This window comes from Rattus norvegicus, chromosome 1, assembly GCF_021556685.1.
Source record: "Rattus norvegicus strain SHRSP/BbbUtx chromosome 1, alternate assembly SHRSP_T2T, whole genome shotgun sequence".
NCBI classification, from domain to species: Eukaryota; Metazoa; Chordata; class Mammalia; order Rodentia; family Muridae; genus Rattus; species Rattus norvegicus.
This window is the reverse complement of record NC_141534.1, coordinates 51,875,001-51,895,014: the sequence shown is the minus strand read 5'-3', so window position 1 is coordinate 51,895,014 and position 20,014 is coordinate 51,875,001. Positions and strand designations below refer to the sequence as shown.

The window sequence follows — 20,014 nt, the reverse complement described above, 5'->3', positions numbered from 1 at the left end:
ATATGGGGCACAGTTTTACAAGTACTTACTGTTCACAATCTGTTTAACAAGGGGGCACACAATAACTTAAAATTGCTCCTAGGAATTTATGAGTCACTCGAAGGTAAAATTGAGGGAAAGAGTGGCCGCCAGAATGGAAATTGCACATAAGTCCTACTGAAATGATTAAATGGAGACGCTGCATTTACATAATCTGTTGTTCTGTTGTTGACTTAAAACCAAATGAGTGGTTCTTGCTTTCCAGGTTCAGTTAGTAACTTTGCTTGTATTTATTCTGAGTGCTTGAAAGGAGATGTTTGGAGCCTGGGATGTGTCAACATTTATGAACTGTTTTTGTTGTATAATTTTGTGTAATGCTCTTGAAGTAACCAGCTAAATCCGAGGGACTGGCATCTGCTTGCACAGCATACCGCATCTCTCATTAGATGGGTATACACTTTGATGACAGAAATCCTGCTTACAATTGCTTAGCTTCTACTATGTTCTTTCTGTCTTATTTTACCTTGAACGCTGTTTTTGTTTATTGTTAATTTTCCCTCCTTTCTTCCCTCCATACCCACTCATATGCTCCCTTTCAAATTCATCATCCCCTTCCATTAATTATTGTTATATACATACATAATGTATGGATATACATGTACATTCCTAAATATAAATAACAAGCTCAGTTTGGTTTATATAATGTTACTTGTATGTGTGTTTTCAAGGCTGACCATTCAGTATCAAACAACCAATTCTTGAGCTCTTCCCTGGGTAAGACTATTTTACCCACTCTCAGCATTCCTTAGTGACAAGGTTTTTGGTTGTTTTGCTATGTTTTGTTTTTGTGGTGGGATTTTGTTTTTTGTTTGTTTGTTTTTGTGTGGAGGTTGAGGTCGTATAGGCTTTCTCCTGCCCAGCTTGGCATATATAGTGTTACTGTCCTTGTTGAATTCATGAGTTAGTCTTGTTGGTGAAACTTTATGGGCATCTTATATCTTTAGAAGACACAGTCCGAAAGCAAACTCCCTGATGCTTTGGCTCTTAAAAAAGCCTTTGCATCCTTTTCCCCACAATATTCCCTAAGCCTTAAGCATGTGAGTGTTTTGTAGCCCATCTGTTGTGACTGGGCTCTATAAGTCTGCATTTTGATCGAAGCGGTTTTCTGTAATGGTTGCCATCCACTGCAAAGGAAAGTTTCCTTGACGATCCACAAGGAACACACTTATCCATGGATATAAGGACAAAGCTTCAGAATGTAGTTAGCGATCGTGTCGGTTTAGTAAAGTGGCAGTGGTTAGTTTCCCTCCAGGACCCATGACTTTACTAGCCCCGAGTAGCTGGCTAGATTTCCAATACTAGACACGTTTCCCTCTTGTTGAGTAGATCTTAGAGCCAAGCGGGAGCTACTGGCTCCTCTCCTGGTCTATGTGCCACATTCCAAGGTTTATCATGAAATGGTGCTCACGGTCGTGGCTCCGGCATCAGTAGGACTGTAGGTCGGCTCCGTCCTTCGAAGCTCGCATGCGCCTTCGGGTACCATGAGAGCCAGTCCTCAGGACTAGGCTTTCAGTTCAGTTCCAGCTCAGGGCCTTCCCAGCTCTGTGTCTGAAGTGCATGATATCTTCAGCAATAGGGATATTCCGTCCATCTCTGGAGGACAACCAAGGGCAACAGCAATAGTCTATTATGTTTTGGGAGTTTTTTAATCAACCTTCCCAACAACTTCTCCTTGGATCTGGTGCTGGGACTTTTGTCAGGCAGTCTTTGGCTCTTAGAGGGAGTATTGTCAGTCCAGTTGAGGAAATTTCATCAACTTATATATGTGTATTTATACATACAATTATATGTATTATAAGTTTCTTTCTTTTCTTTTCTAGGTAGATAGTGAATGGTATGATTCCTTAGGAGCTTTTCAGATATTCTTTCTGTTTACTTACCCTCCTTCCTCCTTCTTGATTGCTATTCATCCTCTATTTCTTTTTGTTTGTGGTGGCAGCTGAGCAAAATACAATGCTGTACCTCATAAATTGGTGCAGGAATAAAGAGAACCAGCTATAGAATGTGGAGGAGTCTGGAGTTTCCCTGGAATACGTTCACCCATGCTGATTTTTTGAAGGGATTGGTTTGGTGACATTGAGTGCAGAGTGGTGAGAGATGTCCACAGTTTACTTCTGGGATGAAGCATGAGTCCACCTACCATGCCATGCCGCTGAAGCACAAGTGTACTCAGCATGCAGTGCTACTGAAGCATGAGCCAATCAGCATGCTGTGCCACACACATGCCTTTCCCATCTTGTCTTCGTACTTCCGTGTATAGACCAGAAAAAGACTTTGCTTCACAAGGGTTGGGTTATTTTTCTGTTGTTTGTTTGTTTGTTTTTATGTCTTTTTGTTTTTACTCAAAGTGATGACCATCAAATATATATCCTTAAATCTCTTCTGTCCTGTCCCAACATCCATATAAGCTTACTACATCTTTGGTCAAATTCCATTTGGCTACTTTTCAAGAAAGACAATGTCATAGACTAGAAATGGTTCTCTACTTGATAAAACTATTGCATGCTTAGTATTGGATGCCCACTATGTAGCATGTTTTATTGTAGGATCAATGATATGGCTTATGTAGTTGTGTAGCCTAGTTAAACCTGTAGTTTTTCTTTACAAGATTTATAGATAAGCCAGTTCCCTTCTTCAATATTTGTGCTTCTTTCTGTTTGAGGATCCATTCACTCTTGTCTGTCTCACAAGAACCAATTATGAGCCACAAACGAGGTTATCTACTGTATAGAAAACACACATACAGTTTGCAGTATGTAGACAAAGAGACCTTTTCAGTTTAAAGGCAGGCCGTGCCAATTCTCTAGCTGTGTGGACTTGGGCTTTCATTTTGCATCTCTGAGAAAATCAGGGTGACTGCTCAGAAGGAAGGACAATGGGATGGAGACCAGAGACCTTACAAAGGGACTCTCTTGAAAGGTTGTATGTGTGAAGGGCCACATTCTGGGAATCACCGAGAAGGCACAGCTAACCCAGAGTACCTAGATTTAGTATTTTGTTAGGATACTAAAGAACTAAAAAGTACATAGATCTGGCTGGAACTTGGTAAAAGCTAAGAAATTAATTAAGATTTGTGAAGAGATATGGCAGGTTTGCCTAAGGTATGGGAAATAGAAATGGAGAGAGGTGAGTACAACTGTCATCTCCCTTTTTTGTGTAATGTCAATAGAATTTTCTTATGAGCTGATTGTAAGATGTAAACCTGTTAGCTAGTGATGTCATCAGGCTTCTGAGATAGTGATGTCATCAGGCTTCTGAGATAGTAATGTCATGAGGCTCATTGGATGGTGATATCATCAGGCTCATTAGATAGTAATGTCATCATCATCAGGCACAATGGGGACCAGAGAAATGTTGTTGGGTTTATTCCAGTAACATTATTCATTATTTGTGTGGGTGCCTCCATGCTGCAGAATGTGAGTGAAGATCAAAAGATAACTTCTAAGAGCTGATTCTCTTCTTCAGTGTAGTTTCTGTGGATGGAAGTCAGGAGCTTAAGCTTGGTGCCAAAGGACTTTACCCACTGAGCCCTCGGATAGGTTACAAGGTAACAGATTTTGGGAGGAAAGATTCAGAGGTTTGGTCTATGTCTTTCTTGCTCTTTTGGTTCTGGTCCTGTGGTTAATGTAAGCATCCCACAGTGGCCCAGTGAAGGAAGGTTGTTCACAACATGGCAGTCACGAAGCAGAGAGAGAGGGAAACACGAGAAGAGATCTGGGGAAAATATACCCTTCAAAGCTTCACCCTAGTAACCAGCCTCCTCCAGTCACAGCCTAGCTCCTAATAAGTCATTTAGTCTGGCATCCATTGCTATCAGTAAGTACCTGACGTGGTGCACTGTCAAGTTAAAGTTTATTTGAGAATGTACGTGTGCACTCCCAGTGAAGAAGAGGCTACTGTAGAGTCTGAAGAAAACTGTAATAGAAACGCAGGGGGCTATTATCAATGACCTTGAATTTGTTATGCTTGATCACTTACCAGAACTGATGTTAGCAGTCTTGACTTCTTATAAAATTATATGACAATTTTCGGTTATCAGCCCAAGATTAAATGAGGGAGAGCGAGGGAGACAGAGACGGAGACAGAAAGAGAAAGAACATGCCTGTGTGTAGCATAATATATGGAATATATCCAATCCACTCATCAAGCTGTGGAGAAGCAAAAACATTTGTACCTGCTACTTATAAACAAAAGCACTTAATTTGGGATCACAGTTCCAGGGGATAGTCAAATCCATCACCCTCATGGCAGGAAGCATGGGAGGAGCCACGGTGTTGCAGCAGTAGTTAGCTGATATCCACTGTGTCATTTGTCTCAGGGTTGCTGATCTGAGCTTTTAGACTTGATAACAGGAAAGAGGAGCATAAAATTGAAGACTAATACTGGATTGTTCCCAGAGTCTCAGTGCTCACTAATTGCTCTGACTTCTAGAAAACAGCTAAGCAGTTACAACTGCGAAACATCCCTGTTTTCTGTATCTTATTTCTTGGTGGTAATTTTGTTTCTCATACCCTTTATAGATCAAAGCTACATAGACTTTATCTCTTTACTTATGCCTAAATTCTAGCTTAATGTATTTCTTTATGGCATTTATATATGCTCTATATAGAATATAAAGTATTTATATATATTAGAAGTAACAGAGATACCATTTATTTCAAAAAATATTTGCGAGTTTCCTGTATAGAATCTCCTCAAATGGAGGTAGGGAAGGATGTTAAAAATACAGTGTGTGTGTGTGTGTGTGTGTGTGTGTGTGTGTGTGTGTGTGTGTGTGTGTATGTGTGTGTGTGTGTATGTGTGTGTGCGTGTGCCTATGTGCCATGTGTGAGCGCACACACTTCTGTACATGTTCATGTGTGTGCATGTGTATTTGTGTGTGTAGGCTAGAGATTTATGTCAGGTATTTGTCTCATTTGCTAGGCACTTATTCTTTGAGACTGGGTTTCTCCCTTGACCTGGAACTCACCAACTAGTCTATGCTTACTGAGCAACAAGCCTCAGCCACCTTTCTAGCCTTTCCTTCCAGCAATAAGATTATAAGTGTTGGCCACTAGCCTCTGCTTTGTTCTGGGTTCCGGGGATCAAACTCACATCCTCGTGCTTGAACCTAGTCACCTCACTGACTGAGCAATCTCCCAGCCTTGTAGGTGCAGTCCTCTCAGCTTTTCAGGGTGCAGACACCCACCACCATCCCCTTGGGAGCTATGTGCACTTTTAACAGTCCTCTCTAGCCATCTGTTCTCCATGTTCAAGGCTGAGAGTCATCGAGCCGGAACTCTGCTGAGACAGCAGCATGAAAACATTTTAAAAGTAAGGACTCAGTGTTAAAATGTGTTCCCAAAGGTTTGAAGTAATACCATGATATTTTAACCACGTTTCTTTACACTTAATTTTCTAAAAGTGTCCAAAAATAATAAGAGAAGGTAATATTCTAATAGTTTTCTCTTGAGTAAAATTCTGTTCTCACTGCCTGCTCCCTCTCTCTTCCCATTACACATATGTGGAAATACCCCTTACACAGTGTGGGAAATACCACGGAGTTGGAGACTCCACGGTTAAGGGCAAAGCTTTGGGCTGTACTACTTAAGTCCTAACAGTGACTCTGCCACTTGTAGGCCATAGAGTGGTGGCTAAGTTTTCTGAGCCTCTGATGCTTTTGGTCATATGTAAAATAATTACAATGAATATAGTTTTGTATAGTTATATCTATAGGACTTCAGAGCACCTTTATGAAGACAGAAAATAGGTGTTGTAAGGCTTAAGACAGCCCTTGTCCACTGTGAACAGTCTGCTTCACCTTTTTGTTTAATTTACTTATTACAACATAGTTAAAGAAAATATTATTGAGAGATCAAAACAAAACTAAATTTGTTCCTACCATTCCTATCTCCCAGATGGGTCATTTCTCTGTCTGTGGATAGGAGTCCAGACAACCATGAGCCAGCTCAGAGAGCCTCCTCCTCTTCTGCCTGCCTCTTGCCATCTCCCTGTAGTCCTGGTAGAAACCCATCGTTCTGCTATGCTGACGTGAGCAAAGAAGAGTCTCCTGGAGACTGGACCCTCCTCCCCTTTGCAGCATCTTGATCTGGCTGAGGCACTGGGGGTCAAGTTCTGACTCTCATGGGTATTACTTGGTCATATGATTTCAAACTGCTATAAGAAGTGGATTTTTCTACAAATGCAACTATAATGTTAATAGCTTAATATTTATAGTCACATTTTATATACTTTAGTATTTTAGAGCACCCCCAGGTAGTCTGCTCTGTGCTTGTACTTATAACTATACATAACTTTATGTCATAGACTCGAAACTACTCATTTACCTAATCATTCTAGCTGCCGCAACACTTAATTGGTAAGTGATGAAATCAAAATCAAATTTGTTGCAACATGGTTTTTTTTTCTTGAAAATAAATTATCGGCTATTTTTTTTCAGTGGTGGCTTTGTTTTATTTAGATTTGCTTTATTTTGTCCCAGTTATTTTGAGACAGGGCTTCCCTGTATAGCTCAGTCTGGCTCCCAATTCCCGATCTTCCTAAGTGCTGAGATTGTAGCTGTGCACAACCACACTTACTGTACTGTTTCCTAGAACAGTCAGACCTGGTGTGACCAGCCGGGAAGCCCAGATACTCATGAGGCTTGGAAAGGAGGGTTTGTAAGTTCCAGGCCTATCTGAGCAACTAGCAAGATGTATCTCAGAACAAAAGGAAAAGGGAGCTGGTGGTCCAAGGATAGAGTGCTTGCCTACTCACCTGGGTCATTTCCTCTCAGCCCCTCCCCCAAATGGAGTGCCTCAGGAAAATGGCTTCCTACTAAGTTAAAGAACTCTCTGCACATTATGTGTATGTTCCCTGTTGTACGTTCTTTCTTACTCATTATTCAACACATTTACTGAGCTTTGCCGTTTTGCTTTAGACCAATGGGTGTCAACCTTCCCAACACTGTGACCCTTTCAAACAGTCTCTCATGTTGTGGTGAAACCCCAGCATAAAATTATTTCATTGCTCCCTCACAACCATAAGTTTGGTACTGTTATAAATTGTAATGCTAATATCTGATACGCAGGATGTCTGATGTGTGACCTCTGCTGGGGTTGCGACCCACAGGTTGAGAACTGCTGATTATGTCCTTGAGTCTCAAAGCTACCCAGGTCACTCATACTGAAGGGCACGCAGGAGTAACGTCATATATAATCTTTGCTGTGAAGGAAGTATAGACCCAAAATGATACCTGTGAGCTATGGAAAGCACTATCGAAGAAGTCCTACATCTGTATGACAAGGAGTGGGTTACAGGTCATGACAGCCACTTTGTCAGTGTCGGAAACCCCAGGGAAGAGCTGTGAAGATGACAAAGCGGAAAGAAAACAGAAGCAGTGAACACCATGAGCTGCTGAGGGAGCTGGGCAGACTCAAGGAAGAAGATGCAGGGCCCAGGAGCAAGACATCTCCCTGGTGGCCCGGAAGGGGTAGGGTTAGATACCCAGTTAGAAATTGAAGTCACACCACACCCTTGGAATGCTGGGTATCTCAGTTGGGGTGACTGCAAACCACTTTTACAAACACTTTACTTCGAAACAGCTTGAGCTTTTTAGTAAATAATTAAAATAAAAAAGTACCCACTCAACCAAAGGACAATTGTAGACTTGGACTCACATAAAAAAGCAAAAACGAGCCACTTGTAACGTGTGTTTATCAGCTCTATTGATACATAATTCACTTGCTACACAATTGACCCACTTAGTGTGCAATTCCATGGCTTTTAGTGTCTGCACAACTGTAAGTTTATCATCATGATCAATTTTAGAGTATTTCTGCCCATTCCAAAAGGAAACCCCAAACTCAAAAGCAATCCTTTCCTCCTCCACCACCACCTCCTCCTCCACCTCCTCCTCCTCCTCCTCCTCCTCCTCCTCCTCCTCCTCCGCCGCCGCTGCCGCCACCACTGCTGCCTCCTCTTCCTCCCCTGGCAACCATCAATCTCATTTCTGTGCTGTGTATTTGCCCTTTCTGTCTGGATATTTGGTATGAATGCAATAATTCATTCTGTATTGCTTCTAAGCCTGCTTTGACTTAGCATGTTTTCCTCATTTATGTTGTAGAAGCAGCATGAGTCGGCTTCATTTTAATTGTCAAATAACATCTCATCACGAATGTATGTCTACAATATTTAATTTAATTGCCAATAATATCTCATCACATACATGTCTATAATATTTTATTTACCCACTCTTGTACTGATAGACATTTGGATTTCTACTTTTAGAGTAGGAACAATACTGCTCTGAATAGGTGGTATGCACATGCTCATTTCTTTGGGGCATATATAGGCACAGAATTGCCGGGTCATATGGTGCCATCTGGTACCATGTTTAACTGTTGGAAGTACTGCTATGTTGACTTCCAAATGTTTGCCAATATTTACATTTTTTTGTTTAATATCAATAGTCAAGATCATAGAATACCGGTAAGTCCAAGAAAGTGATAATGTGTCAAAAATCCGAGTGTCCCATTCACAAGTTAGGTCTCAGAACACCTGATACATGAACCCCAGTCTGGTGTCTGAGTTGTACACATTTTCATAAGCTGCACAAGATACAAAAAGCCACAGAAATTAAATGGCATAATCTGGGAGAAATGTTGTTACATTAGGGCATGTGGAGGCTCCCCGGGATGCTCCATTTGAGAGCGCATTTATTCCAAAGGGCACCATCTGGACCCATGTACGAACAACGTGCAATTTTAAGTACAGGCTTTTGCTCATTAAAGTGGGTCAAACGAATTTTGAATTGGAAATGACATTTAAGTTACTTTGAAACAAATATTGCTTCAACCTCGTCATTGTTTCTCTATCTTCCTTGGTCCTTGGTCCTTGTCCCCTATAGCAAGTACAGTTAAATTGCTGTGATACACTTTGCACAAGATAGACCCCAGGAGGACACATGTGGCAACTGAGGGAATAAAGAAAACTATCCTATGGCAATCAATACATTGTATCAAGAATGCTGCCAAATGGAGAACTGTGAACACATGTGTGTGTAACTTTTCTTGAGGAATTGACATCCTTTCTTTAGATTTTTTTTAACTTTTTTTTTTTTTTGGTTCTTTTTTTCGGAGCTGGGGACCGAACCCAGGGCCTTGCGCTTCCTAGGTAAGCGCTCTACCACTGAGCTAAATCCCCAGCCCCCTTTCTTTAGATTTTTGTAAAGAGCCAAAACCTTTTATGGGTATAGATATGTTGTGTCACAAGGATGACAATATTTGCTATCAATATGAATAAACAAATAAAAATTCCTTGGAGTTTTGGTAATATTGTTTGCATCTATTACCCTGAGCTGTTGGATTTCCTTCACAGCCTGCATCTGTTTAATTCAAATGACGCACATGTCTCTCTGGACGGTAATTTCTTCCAGCTGCTGAGATCGTAGAGCAGGAGCACTACGTATTCAAAACAGCTGTTTAACTTAGGACCACTTTGCATCACGCCCAGACTGGACTCCATGGCTCACACAGACTGTACCTTCTCATTTATAAAAATATTGTCTCATTGGCTTATTAAGTAGATTTTAACCTTCTATGTACAGACACAAAACAGCAGTCTATCTTTACTCAAATTCCCATTTAGAAAAATGAGATGCTTTGTAAAAGTGTAAAATGCTGTCCTCAATTTGTTCCAAGTGACTTATTAAGAATTAGACCAGAGAGAAAATTAGGTAAAACTGAGAATATAGTTCATTAAAGCTTTTGACCTACCTATAGGAAAAAATCTTGAAAAAGATTCATTTTGGGAAAAAAAACTGGTTGATCTCTCTCTCTCTCTCTCTCTCTCTCTCTCTCTCTCTCTCTCTCTCTCTCTCATACACACACACACACACACACACACACACACCACACACAGAGAGAGAGAGAGAGAGAGAGAGAGAAGCTTCCACAGCCCAGCAGCATATTTAATTGAACTTATCAAAATGCCTCCCAGCAGAATATATATTTACTTTGCTATTTTGAATACAGAAAGCTATGAAAAGAAGAAAGAAACAAATCTAGGGCTGTCACTTCCTGTGTTAGTCAGACACATAATTTTCTTCTCTGCACAAAGCAGGGGCTCCATCAGAGTAATTAACCACCCTTACCTCCTCTGAGTAGCAACTGGCTCCTCACCGCCCCAGCTGCTCTCCTGTGAGCCTCTGGTTTCTCTGGAGAGGGGAAGTTGGGCCTGAGAGAAAGAACGCACAACAGCACTTAGCAGTGTAATGAACACACTCAGGCAACAGGGTCGCCGGTACAGACAGCAACTCTCCACACTAGCCCTTGGGTAATGGCAACCATGTAACTGCGTGAGGAGAGACACTGGCACACATTCACTAGTCCAGATGGGGCTTTAAGAGTCTGATAGTGAAGGAAAAGAATCTTTGAAAATGGCATAATTTGGGTGGGGGAGGAAGGTGTAGCATATCTCATATAAACATGTTACTAATTTTTGAAAGATTAAAAGTAACTGCCTCCATCTGAAAGGGCTTAGTGGGTTATTTTATCGCAAATAGAGTCCCATTAGCAGTACTGACAAGTACCAGGATGTCCCACTAGGCAGAACACGCAGAATACTGCATTCCGAAAGTATATTTTGCTAGTGAAATTTGAGATTAGGTCTTTACACCTCTTAATTAAATTACATATTTTTAACAGCCACTCTCGATGAATGCTTACAGCGTGAAGATGCTGAGATTATGAGTATGGTCTGCAGGAACCTCAGTAGTTCTCATCCCAGCTCTTCTGACCATGGGAAGCCATCTGCTCAGTCATAGCCATTGGATCCCCATATTTGCTGTGGCGCTTGTCTTCCCACACTCGGGGCTTCCTTCATTGCTAACTATTGTCTGCCTATGAATGAAGCTGTCTTCGAAAGTACTGGGTTGTCTCTTAGTGATAGTATTTTATATAATTATAACTTGTTTACAATTTTGTATTTCTACAGATCATCAAAAAAAATCATATTATTGTATTCAAGATTATAAATGTTACAATGACACGTAATTCTAAGCGACATAAAATAGTCACTTAGAGATGGCAAAATGCCAGTAGACAACACCACTTTAAAAATAGCAGAATTTTACTCTTATTTGTGGGTTTGTGCCCAAAGATGTTGCAGAATAATGGACACTTTGCCAGACTCACAGTAGGTTCAACCTAGCTGCTGCTGCTGCCTGCCCGTACCTCAAATTAGCCAACTGAGGACACTTATGTGGATCTGTACTATTACAGGTGAATACATGTGAATACATTTTAACAGGTGTGAGGAAAACCCACTTTGAAGTGTATATCTTTACTTGGCTCAAAAACCAGCACAATAGCACTGCTCAAGCTCAAGGGTCCTGGAACCAGCAGCCTCTGCAGCTGGAGGCACTAAGTAACAAGTGTGAACTCAGTGAATATATTAAAATAGCTACTCTCTACCATGTAATCTTAGAGATAAAGGCTTAGGAAGCTAACCTGAATGGAAGTGCTGCCATTTTAGTTTAATCCCTTAGTAGGATGACTGTCTGTGACAGAGCAGTGCTGTTATGGGGCTGTAGGAAGAATGGCAGTCTTCCTTTGGGATGAACTGGAAAATGCTGTGCTACCTGCCAGTGAGAAAGGAACGGAATGTTTGGGAGAAGCCAGGCTGTGTTGAGCTTTACTTTGATTCTCCTTTCCTCCAGACTGTGCTGTTAATTGGTTACTGTCTCAGGCAGAGGAGTAACTGAAATCTGCCTTCTCTCCCTCTGTTCTTTGCAAGCCCCTCGTGGATCTCACTTCTCCTTTTCCCTCTGCAAAGTTGGGCAGCTTGAATGTGCAATACGTCATGACGTAGTTTTGTAAATCCGTGACTCCTACAAGCTGCCCATCCTGCTTCTGAAGCTCATGGGGTTTCTTCACTTGGTCTGAACACCACCAGGAAGGCTCAACCCCTGTCTAACCAAGGCATTCAGAAGGGTTTTCAGTCGTTTAAAACCAAATATACAGTCATGGAATGTTGAAGTGTTTATTGACAGGGGCTATAAAGTAAGCCATTCTTTGTTTCCATTTATTCACAAGTATGTCTATTTAAGGAAACTTCACGTGGGAAATGAAACACTCCAGACATCTTATCATCTTTACCACAAAAACTATCAAAATACATTGCCAGTGCTAAATGTATACACTGTGGTTAAGAAGGCAGCTGTATCTTGTCCTCTGCAAATCTTAAAATAGTTACTGTATTCATGTCTTACACTGTCCACAAATATACATTTGTTGTCTGTACAAATATCATACAAATGCGAATATTTCTATCCCTATATGCTGTGTTAGTTACTGAATTATACCCTCACACTTTTCTCTGTTGGAGTAAGAGATGAGCAATGGAATTCAACATGGAATTCAGCTTTGTAGGAGAATTACCCTTCAACATCGCTGCTGGGACGAATACCCCCCACCCACTGTGTCTTCATGGTGGGAAGACCAATTTCTTTAAGACAAACAAAGATGTGAATCATTTCCTCCCTCGTGGCTGCTGGAATCCCCTGGGAAGTGGGATTGTGTGTCAGCGCAGCAGTTCGCACTTCCAGGTTCTCCTGCAGTAACTACCCCAAGGACTGCCTTGAAACTGTAAGCTGTTTGCATTGCTCAGGGAGGTGGTGGCAAACGATCCAGCAGTGGGTGTGAGGCCATCCCACTCTCTCGTGATGTCATTCTCCGCTCTGCTCTTCTTTGCTTCCCAGCATCCCCAGGATGGTTTCTGTCATAAGTCTCACCTTGCTGTTCATAATCTCTCTCAGCAGGACGTCACACAGGTAAACAGTTGGCATCATTCGTGTTCCACACCAGAAATGACCACGGCTCATGGGCAAGCGATGTACTGTGGTGCATCATGGCACCAACTTTGTAAAACTATTTTTTGAGATTATGATGTAATGCATCATTTCGGTCTTCCCTGTCCTGCCTCTGACCCCTCTTGAGTACCCCTCCTTGCCTTCTTTTGTGTTAAACGTTCAGCTAATATCTACTCACGATGGTGAGACCTTACGGGGTATGGCTTTTGCGTTTCCTAAGAGACACAATCTCACAGTAAGCACCCTGATGGTCTGGCTCCTAAGTTCTCCCTGCTTCCTTCCCTGCAGTGTTCCTTGAGCTTTAGGTGTGGGGGTGTTTTCTAGACATCTCTGCTGGGACTGGGTCCACAGCTCTCATCTGTGCTGGGTTGTCATTTCCTGTAATGGTCTCTGTCTGTTGCAAAGAGTTTTCCTGAAGAAGGCTAAGGATTACACTTATCTGTGTACATATGGGCAAATATTTAGGATGCACTTAGGGATTACACTGGCTTAGGAAAGTGGTGGTTGCAGGTTCTCCTCCAGGAACCATTGTTCCTTGAGCACTGAGTGGTTGATAAGGTTTCTGGTCCCAAGCATGGCTGCCCTCTTGCTGAGTGGTCTTAAGTCTGATTAAAGAATTTTTGGTTACCTTCAAGGCGCACAACACTGGCTTTAGTCACAGCTGTATTCTGTTGTCAACAATGTGAAGCTTGCCCTTCATGAGCAACTTCCTTCCGGTACTCGATGCTTCCAGATAAGAACAAAGGATCTCAGCTATGAGCAAGGGAATTCTGTGATTTCTTTCTCAGGGAATTTTTCCCTCAATCGTTAAGACATCTTGTTTGGTTTAAAGCAAAGGGGGTTCTGAGGTTCCAACTCCTGTCGGCCTGACAGATCCAGGCTCCCAAGAGAGGAAACATTTGTCAAGGGTAAAAGTAATTCTTAAGGAGTAGGTTGGATTAAGGATTTGTACCCCAGGCAGTTGGAGCAAAAGGATGGAGGCTCTTGGTGAAGGCTCTGTTTACGGGGTTGCTTCATACTGGACTCTACTCTCACAATCAGAGTGAAGGTGACAGGCAACTTGTAAAAATGTCATTCCGCCCAAAGTGAATTCTCGCCCTTGGTTAAATTCCTTTATGGATTTTGGTTGCCAAATTTATGATATTTTTTCCTGTAAGTGAAATTTAAATGCTTGTGATGTTTAAAATGGATTGTTAACTAACGCTATGTCATTGTTTCTGCAATTTATCATCCACATTGCACAGTTGACACCTGTCATGTCCAACAGCACTGCAGCTGTTCTTGGGGTAGAAGAGAAAACCCAGCATCTGTTGTATGATGTTAAGCCTAATTTAAAAAGTGCGTGTTTCCTACGTAGCCGTGTGTTTAGCTGGTCTGTATTTGTACAAAAAGGCCGTTTGCTGGTGATTGGTAGTCCCTCCTACACAAGGGCTGCACCCTTTCTAGCTCCTCCTCTCCTTGAGGCATTTCTATCCCATAATTAATCTGGTAGCATCCCCTACTGTAACGTTCATGTTCATCCTGAAGCAGATTATTTTTTAATACCAGAAATATTTTTGAATTACCATTTGGTTTTTACCTTCTAAAAAGTCCTGCAAAGTCGACTACAGAAACGTATTTCACAAGATTTCCCTTTAAGCAGAGTCTGTAGATCTAAAAATGCTGTTTGTTGTAGACCAATGGTTATAAAATATTAAAGATATTAAAGATGAGTATGCATTTCTCTTTTCCTTTTTGTATGGGCTTGCAGAAATACACAGAACGGAGTCACTGAAATACTTGATTTCAGCTACTGTAGAACTAGAGTTTCATAAAGGTTACTCATTGTCAGAGCCCGAATGTGCAGAACTAGAGTTTCATAAAGGTTGCTCATTGTCAGAGTCCAGATGTGCAGGGCGGGACGTGCCTGAGGGAGAGCCAGAGATCGGACTTGCCAAACCAGCTATCAGCCCCAAGGACACTGACCATCCGTAGCTACCCCCTCCCCTTCCTTCACCCCCCTGAGTGAGATGAGTCACCCTACCTGCCTGCCGAGCTGCTGGAGAGCACGTACTCCTTGCTGATGTAATTTCGCGCCGAAAGTAACTGTGCACCATTTGAATTGACCAATCATGTGCAACCGCGTGAACGCCCCTTACCTCCCCTATATAAACCCCCGAGTCTGGAGGCTCGGGGTCGATTCCTCTGTCTCCTGTGTGAGATACGTGTCGACCCGGGATCCCGCTAAGACCTGGGATCTCGTTAATAAAGCTACCTCTTGCTGTTACATCAAGAATGGCTCCTCGTGATTCCTGGGGGCACCCCACCCTGCGATCGGAGCGAGAGACGTGGTTCCCCGTTTTGGGGTACGCTCTTTCATTTGGGGGCTCGTCCGGGATCGGAGCGTGACCCCTGGAACCCCGAATGCCACTTGGAGGTACGTTAGTGTGAGTGCTGGAAAGCGGCCGCCGTGTATGTGTATGTATGTGTGTGCGTGTATGTTGTGCTTCTCGTACTGTGTATTGTGCCATGGTCTAAGGTTTAAGTTGGGTGTGCTCGGGTGGAAGGGCTTCCCACCCCGAATTTGAGTGCACCCCGTTTTCGAGTACATCTGGGCAGATGGGTTTCCTGCCCCGTATTTGAGTGCACTCGGGCAGAAGGGTTTCCCGCCCCGGACAGACAGTACACTTGGGCAGATGGGTTTCCTGCCCCGTATTTGAGTGTACTTGAGCGGAAGGGTTTCCCGCTCTGGACAGGCGCCTGTGAGTAGAAGGGTTTCCTACTCCGAATAGTCTTTTTCTTTCTTTTTTTCCTTTTTAGAAAGCGCACCGGGGGACGCCCCAATCGCGCAGGCTCTGGGACGCGTGAGAGACGTTCCGAGAGCCAGCCTTTGTCGGGTCCTGGCTCTGGGACGCGTGAGAGACGTTCCACGAGCCGAATTTTGTCGGGAGGACCCGGCAACGGACAGTCAAAAAGATCTGACTGTGACTTGACTTCGGAGGTCGAGTTCGGCAGCCTATTTGAGTATAGGCACGGACAAGTGTGCTTAGATGTGTTAGTGTCTGTTGTCTGTATTCTATTCCTGTGTTTGGTATCCCAGAAGCAGCTAAGGTTAAGCTGCAGTTTGGGCCAGGTACTGAAGGTACCAGGCATCTGTGGAAATTGGTTATAGGATGCTTTGTCTTGGTCTTGTTTGTCTGGATTGTTTTCTGTGGTATTGTCCAGTGTTTTTTTGACTTTTTATTCGTGTTTGAATTTGGACTGACGACCGTGTTTAAAATCTTGAACCGACGACTGTGTTTGAAATCATGAAACTGTTTGCTTTGTTCGTTGAAGAGTTTTACTTGGTCCCCTTAATGCTTAGTGAGTAAGGAACTTAATTTTGTGGACCCCGCTCTAGTGGCGGTGTGTTGGTTGATAGCCAAAGTTAATTTTTAAAACAGTGTTTTATCTGTGCTTGTGCTCGCAGCCAGCTGAGATAAGCTAGAGAAGTGAGTAAATATTGCTTGGGAGCAAAGAATCTTAAAGGCAGAGTTTCAGCCCGTATGACACTTAGTGCGTAGCTGCCTAAAAGATCAGAAATGCTGTTAATAGGCTATAAAAAAGGGACAGGCTGTGTTAGAAATGCTACAGGAAGAATAATCTAAAAAGGCTGAGAGCTAGGTGGGGCTATAAGGAAAACAAGAATAGGAAAGGAATTTCTGACATTTGCTCACAGTAGGAGAGCACTCATTTAGAGAAGTTCTTTAAGGAAGCCTGCCTTATCTGCTGTCTTTATTCCAAGGGAGGAGTCAGTCTCCAGCACTAAATTACTTGGCGGTGGCCAAGGTCAGGATTAATGTTTTCTTTTCCTTGGCCCCTTTAAACCCAGTGAGACAGTTTGGTAAAGGGCTACTACTGAGGTCCTGATAGCCCCAGGTGAACTGGTTACAATTCTTTTATCAGCCCCCTGGCATCTAGCACCCAGGTTCTAACCATCTCTCCATCCTTTTGTTATTAGTTGTTACTAGAAGCCTAGTGTCATTTGGAGGCTGGTTCTCTTGAGAGGCAAAGCCATGGAGCTGACACTGACAATGGCCTTTTTGTTCCAAGAAAGGCCTCCTGGTTTAGCTGTGTGACTAAATGCTATTTGTCCTCTTCAGTGGACCTCTCTTCTCTAGATTCCCTTCTTGTTTTCTCACCATCCCACGTGAGATGCTTGTTAGTAACTGTTACAGATCTTCTTTACCACCGAGGAAAGACGGAATCCTACTGGAGACCAGAAAAAATGTTCCAGACACGGATAGAAGGCCCTCACTTCTGCCTGCTCTCTTCAGACGCCTGAAGGTAGGGAGTGCCAGGTCTGCCGCCAGGCTCCAAGGGTGGGTCTCTGAGGGGCTGGAAAATGCCCCACCAATCTGGCTAAGATAAGGAAAGGATATGAAGAGAAAGTTACAGAAACTTGAAGGGTTAATAAGCTAAGTCACTGAGAGAGTTATTGTAAGTTGCAGAGAAAATAAGTCGATGCGTGGTTCAGGGTCTGTGCAGAAAAGTGGACAGCACCTAATAGCTGTAGAAGAAGATGCAGAGAGACTGAAAAAAAAAAGAAAGAAAGAAAGAGGATAAAAAGAGCAGGAAGCTAGGGAAGAAAAGAGACAAAAAGAAGAGGAAATTAGAGAGCTAAAGAGAGATAGAAGACAAGAGAGGAACATATACTGGCCACAGTAGTTAGGGAACCTAGGAAGATAGTACCTGGCAACAGAAGAGAATTCCTGGCTAAAGATCAGTGTGCCTAATGCAAAGAAAAAAGGACACTGGGTCAGGGACTGCCCAAGAAAGAACAAGAGGGGCCACTGGAGAGCTTCTTGGTCCTAGAGTGCTGGCTATGTACAGAGATAGAAGGGAAGTGTGGATGCAGGGACCCAATGCTCTGTGCTCCTATGCCCCCCTCCAGTGGGCCAATATCCAAAGACCTTGAGTGCCAGGGGCTACTGGCAACGAACAATACTTATGGACTGCCCGAAGAACAGTGGACCTTGGCGTGGGCCGGGTAACCCACCCACTAATTCATGGTCATCCCTGACTGCCCCTATCCCTTGCTCATGAGAAAATTGCTCTCCAAAATGGCTTGCGTGGGCTGAAATAGCTGGGTGAGGCCATGTGTATGCATATCTACAGACTGTGTATGTGGAGCTTAAGACCTGTCTCAGTGCACCAGTACCTGATGCTGGGGGATGTGTGACTTAGTCCTGATCTGCCTGGAACACATCACTCCTGCCAGCCGGGCATTAACAATTATCACCCAATCCAGGACTTAAACTGTGATAGAGTGGCTGATGTTTTGCCTTTGAATAGAGTGTCCCAAAAGATGGGACCACTGGTCAGCTGCCATGGACTAGATTCTCTACCGGTTGGGGATAATCTGGTCACCTTGCTGCCCAATCCGGACCTGGAGCCACTGCAACATGAGTGTCAAGCACTGGCAGAAGCCCATGGATGGAGGAAAGACCTCTGCGACTGGTTGATTGACCCCTGCTGAAAGCCGAGGACCTTGTCCACAGACGGGAACAGTTCTCTTCATGAATGAAGGTCAGAGACAAGTGGGTGCTGCCATGGTGGACAACACAATGTTATCTGGGATGGCTGAACCTCTACCCCCCCCCCCCAGTACATCAGCACTGCAGATGCCTTTACCATCTCTTGGATGCCCTAGTGAAGCCAACAACTGTGAGTACTATTCATTGCTCAGGATATCAGGAGGGAAGAGATTCAGTGACATGGGGCAATAACGAAGCAGATAAAGTGGCTCGAAAAATGGTTATGCAGGAGCCCATCCTGGTTGCAGGCCTGCAAGAGACAGCCACTGGGAACTGGGATCGGACTAAGGGATGGCCTCACTTAGAAAAGGCCCAAATTGCTTAAAAGATAAAGGACAATGGCACGCTTGAGGGGAAAGCTATACTCCCCCAGAGAACAAAGAAAAGACTCACTTTGCCAAATACAGAAATGGACTCATTTAGGAGATAAAAAGTTTGTCCAAGTAGTTAAGGTATATGTAACAGACTTTAAGATTTTAGCCAGAGAGACAGTAGAAAGTATAAGGTATGTCAATAAGTGAATGCTTAGCAAGCAAACAGGGCAAAGAGACCTAGAGAGTTTAGTGAAAAGTCGAAGTGAACTTCACTGAGATAAAACCAGAAAAATATAATCACAAGTATCTCCTAGTGCTTGTAGATACTTTTTCAGGAATAGATAGAAGCTTTCCTCACCAAATGAGAGACGGCCTCTGCAATCATCAAGAAGATACTGGAAGAAATCTTCCCCGGATTTGGAATGCCCAAGGTAATCTGGCCAGACAAAGGCCCTACTTTCGTTGCCAAGGTAAGCCAGGGTGTGGCCAAGTATTTAGAGGTCAATTGGAAATTACATTGTATTTACAGACCTCAAAGTTCAGGACAGGTAGAGTAAATAAATAAAATTTTAAAAGAGACCCTGACCAAATTAAATTAACCATGGAGACTGGCACAGACTGGGTGACACTCCTTCCCTCTTGCTCTCTTCAGAGCAAGAAATACCCCTTCCAGATTCAGCCTTACCCCCTTTGAGATCTTATATGGGGCCTCAGCCCCCCTGACTGTATTAGATGATGTTACTGAACCAACATGTCATAGTAATAATGATTTGTGTGCCAGGCTAAAAGACCTACAGGTGATACAGAAAGAAATCTGCTCACAGCTGACAGCAGCCTATGCCCTGGAGACCCCTGAGACATCCCATCAGTTCCAGGTTGCAGCTACACTGAGTCCAGACACTCGAGCCTCGCTGGAAAGGACCGTACCTGGTGCTGCTGACCACCCTGACAGCTGTCAATTCTCAGCCCTCACCAGCCGTGTACTAGCTGTTGGGGCTGAGAGCTGGGACCTAGAGGGAAACTCAGTCATGTTTGTCCTGGGTTCTATCAAGATAGGTGTGGGATAGGCTTGATTTCCATTACAAATGATGTAACATTGCATATGTTAGTACTCTTAACACTTCTTGGGACTGTGCCTCAGGGATCACAGTCCGTATAAGCTTAGAAGTTCTAAAAGCTAGTCATGACCTTGGTGGATAGGCTTGGATAGTGTCCAGGTTAGAATCCTCATGTTAAGACTACAATACCAAGCTGTT

At 43.2% G+C, this 20,014-nt stretch overlaps 1 protein-coding gene and 1 long non-coding RNA gene across 6 annotated transcripts in view; one reads left to right on the top strand and one right to left on the bottom strand.

Moving 5' to 3' along the window:
- Prkn (parkin RBR E3 ubiquitin protein ligase) overlaps positions 1 to 20,014 on the top strand; it is a 1,215,323-nt gene that overhangs the window by 233,267 nt on the left and 962,042 nt on the right.
- Positions 1 to 20,014, bottom strand: part of LOC148006970 (uncharacterized) — a 38,506-nt gene that overhangs the window by 10,170 nt on the left and 8,322 nt on the right. The window contains exon 2 of the long non-coding RNA XR_015649443.1: positions 10,172 to 10,254. This is a non-coding gene — a long non-coding RNA (uncharacterized LOC148006970). The remainder of the gene's footprint in view (positions 1 to 10,171; positions 10,255 to 20,014) is intronic.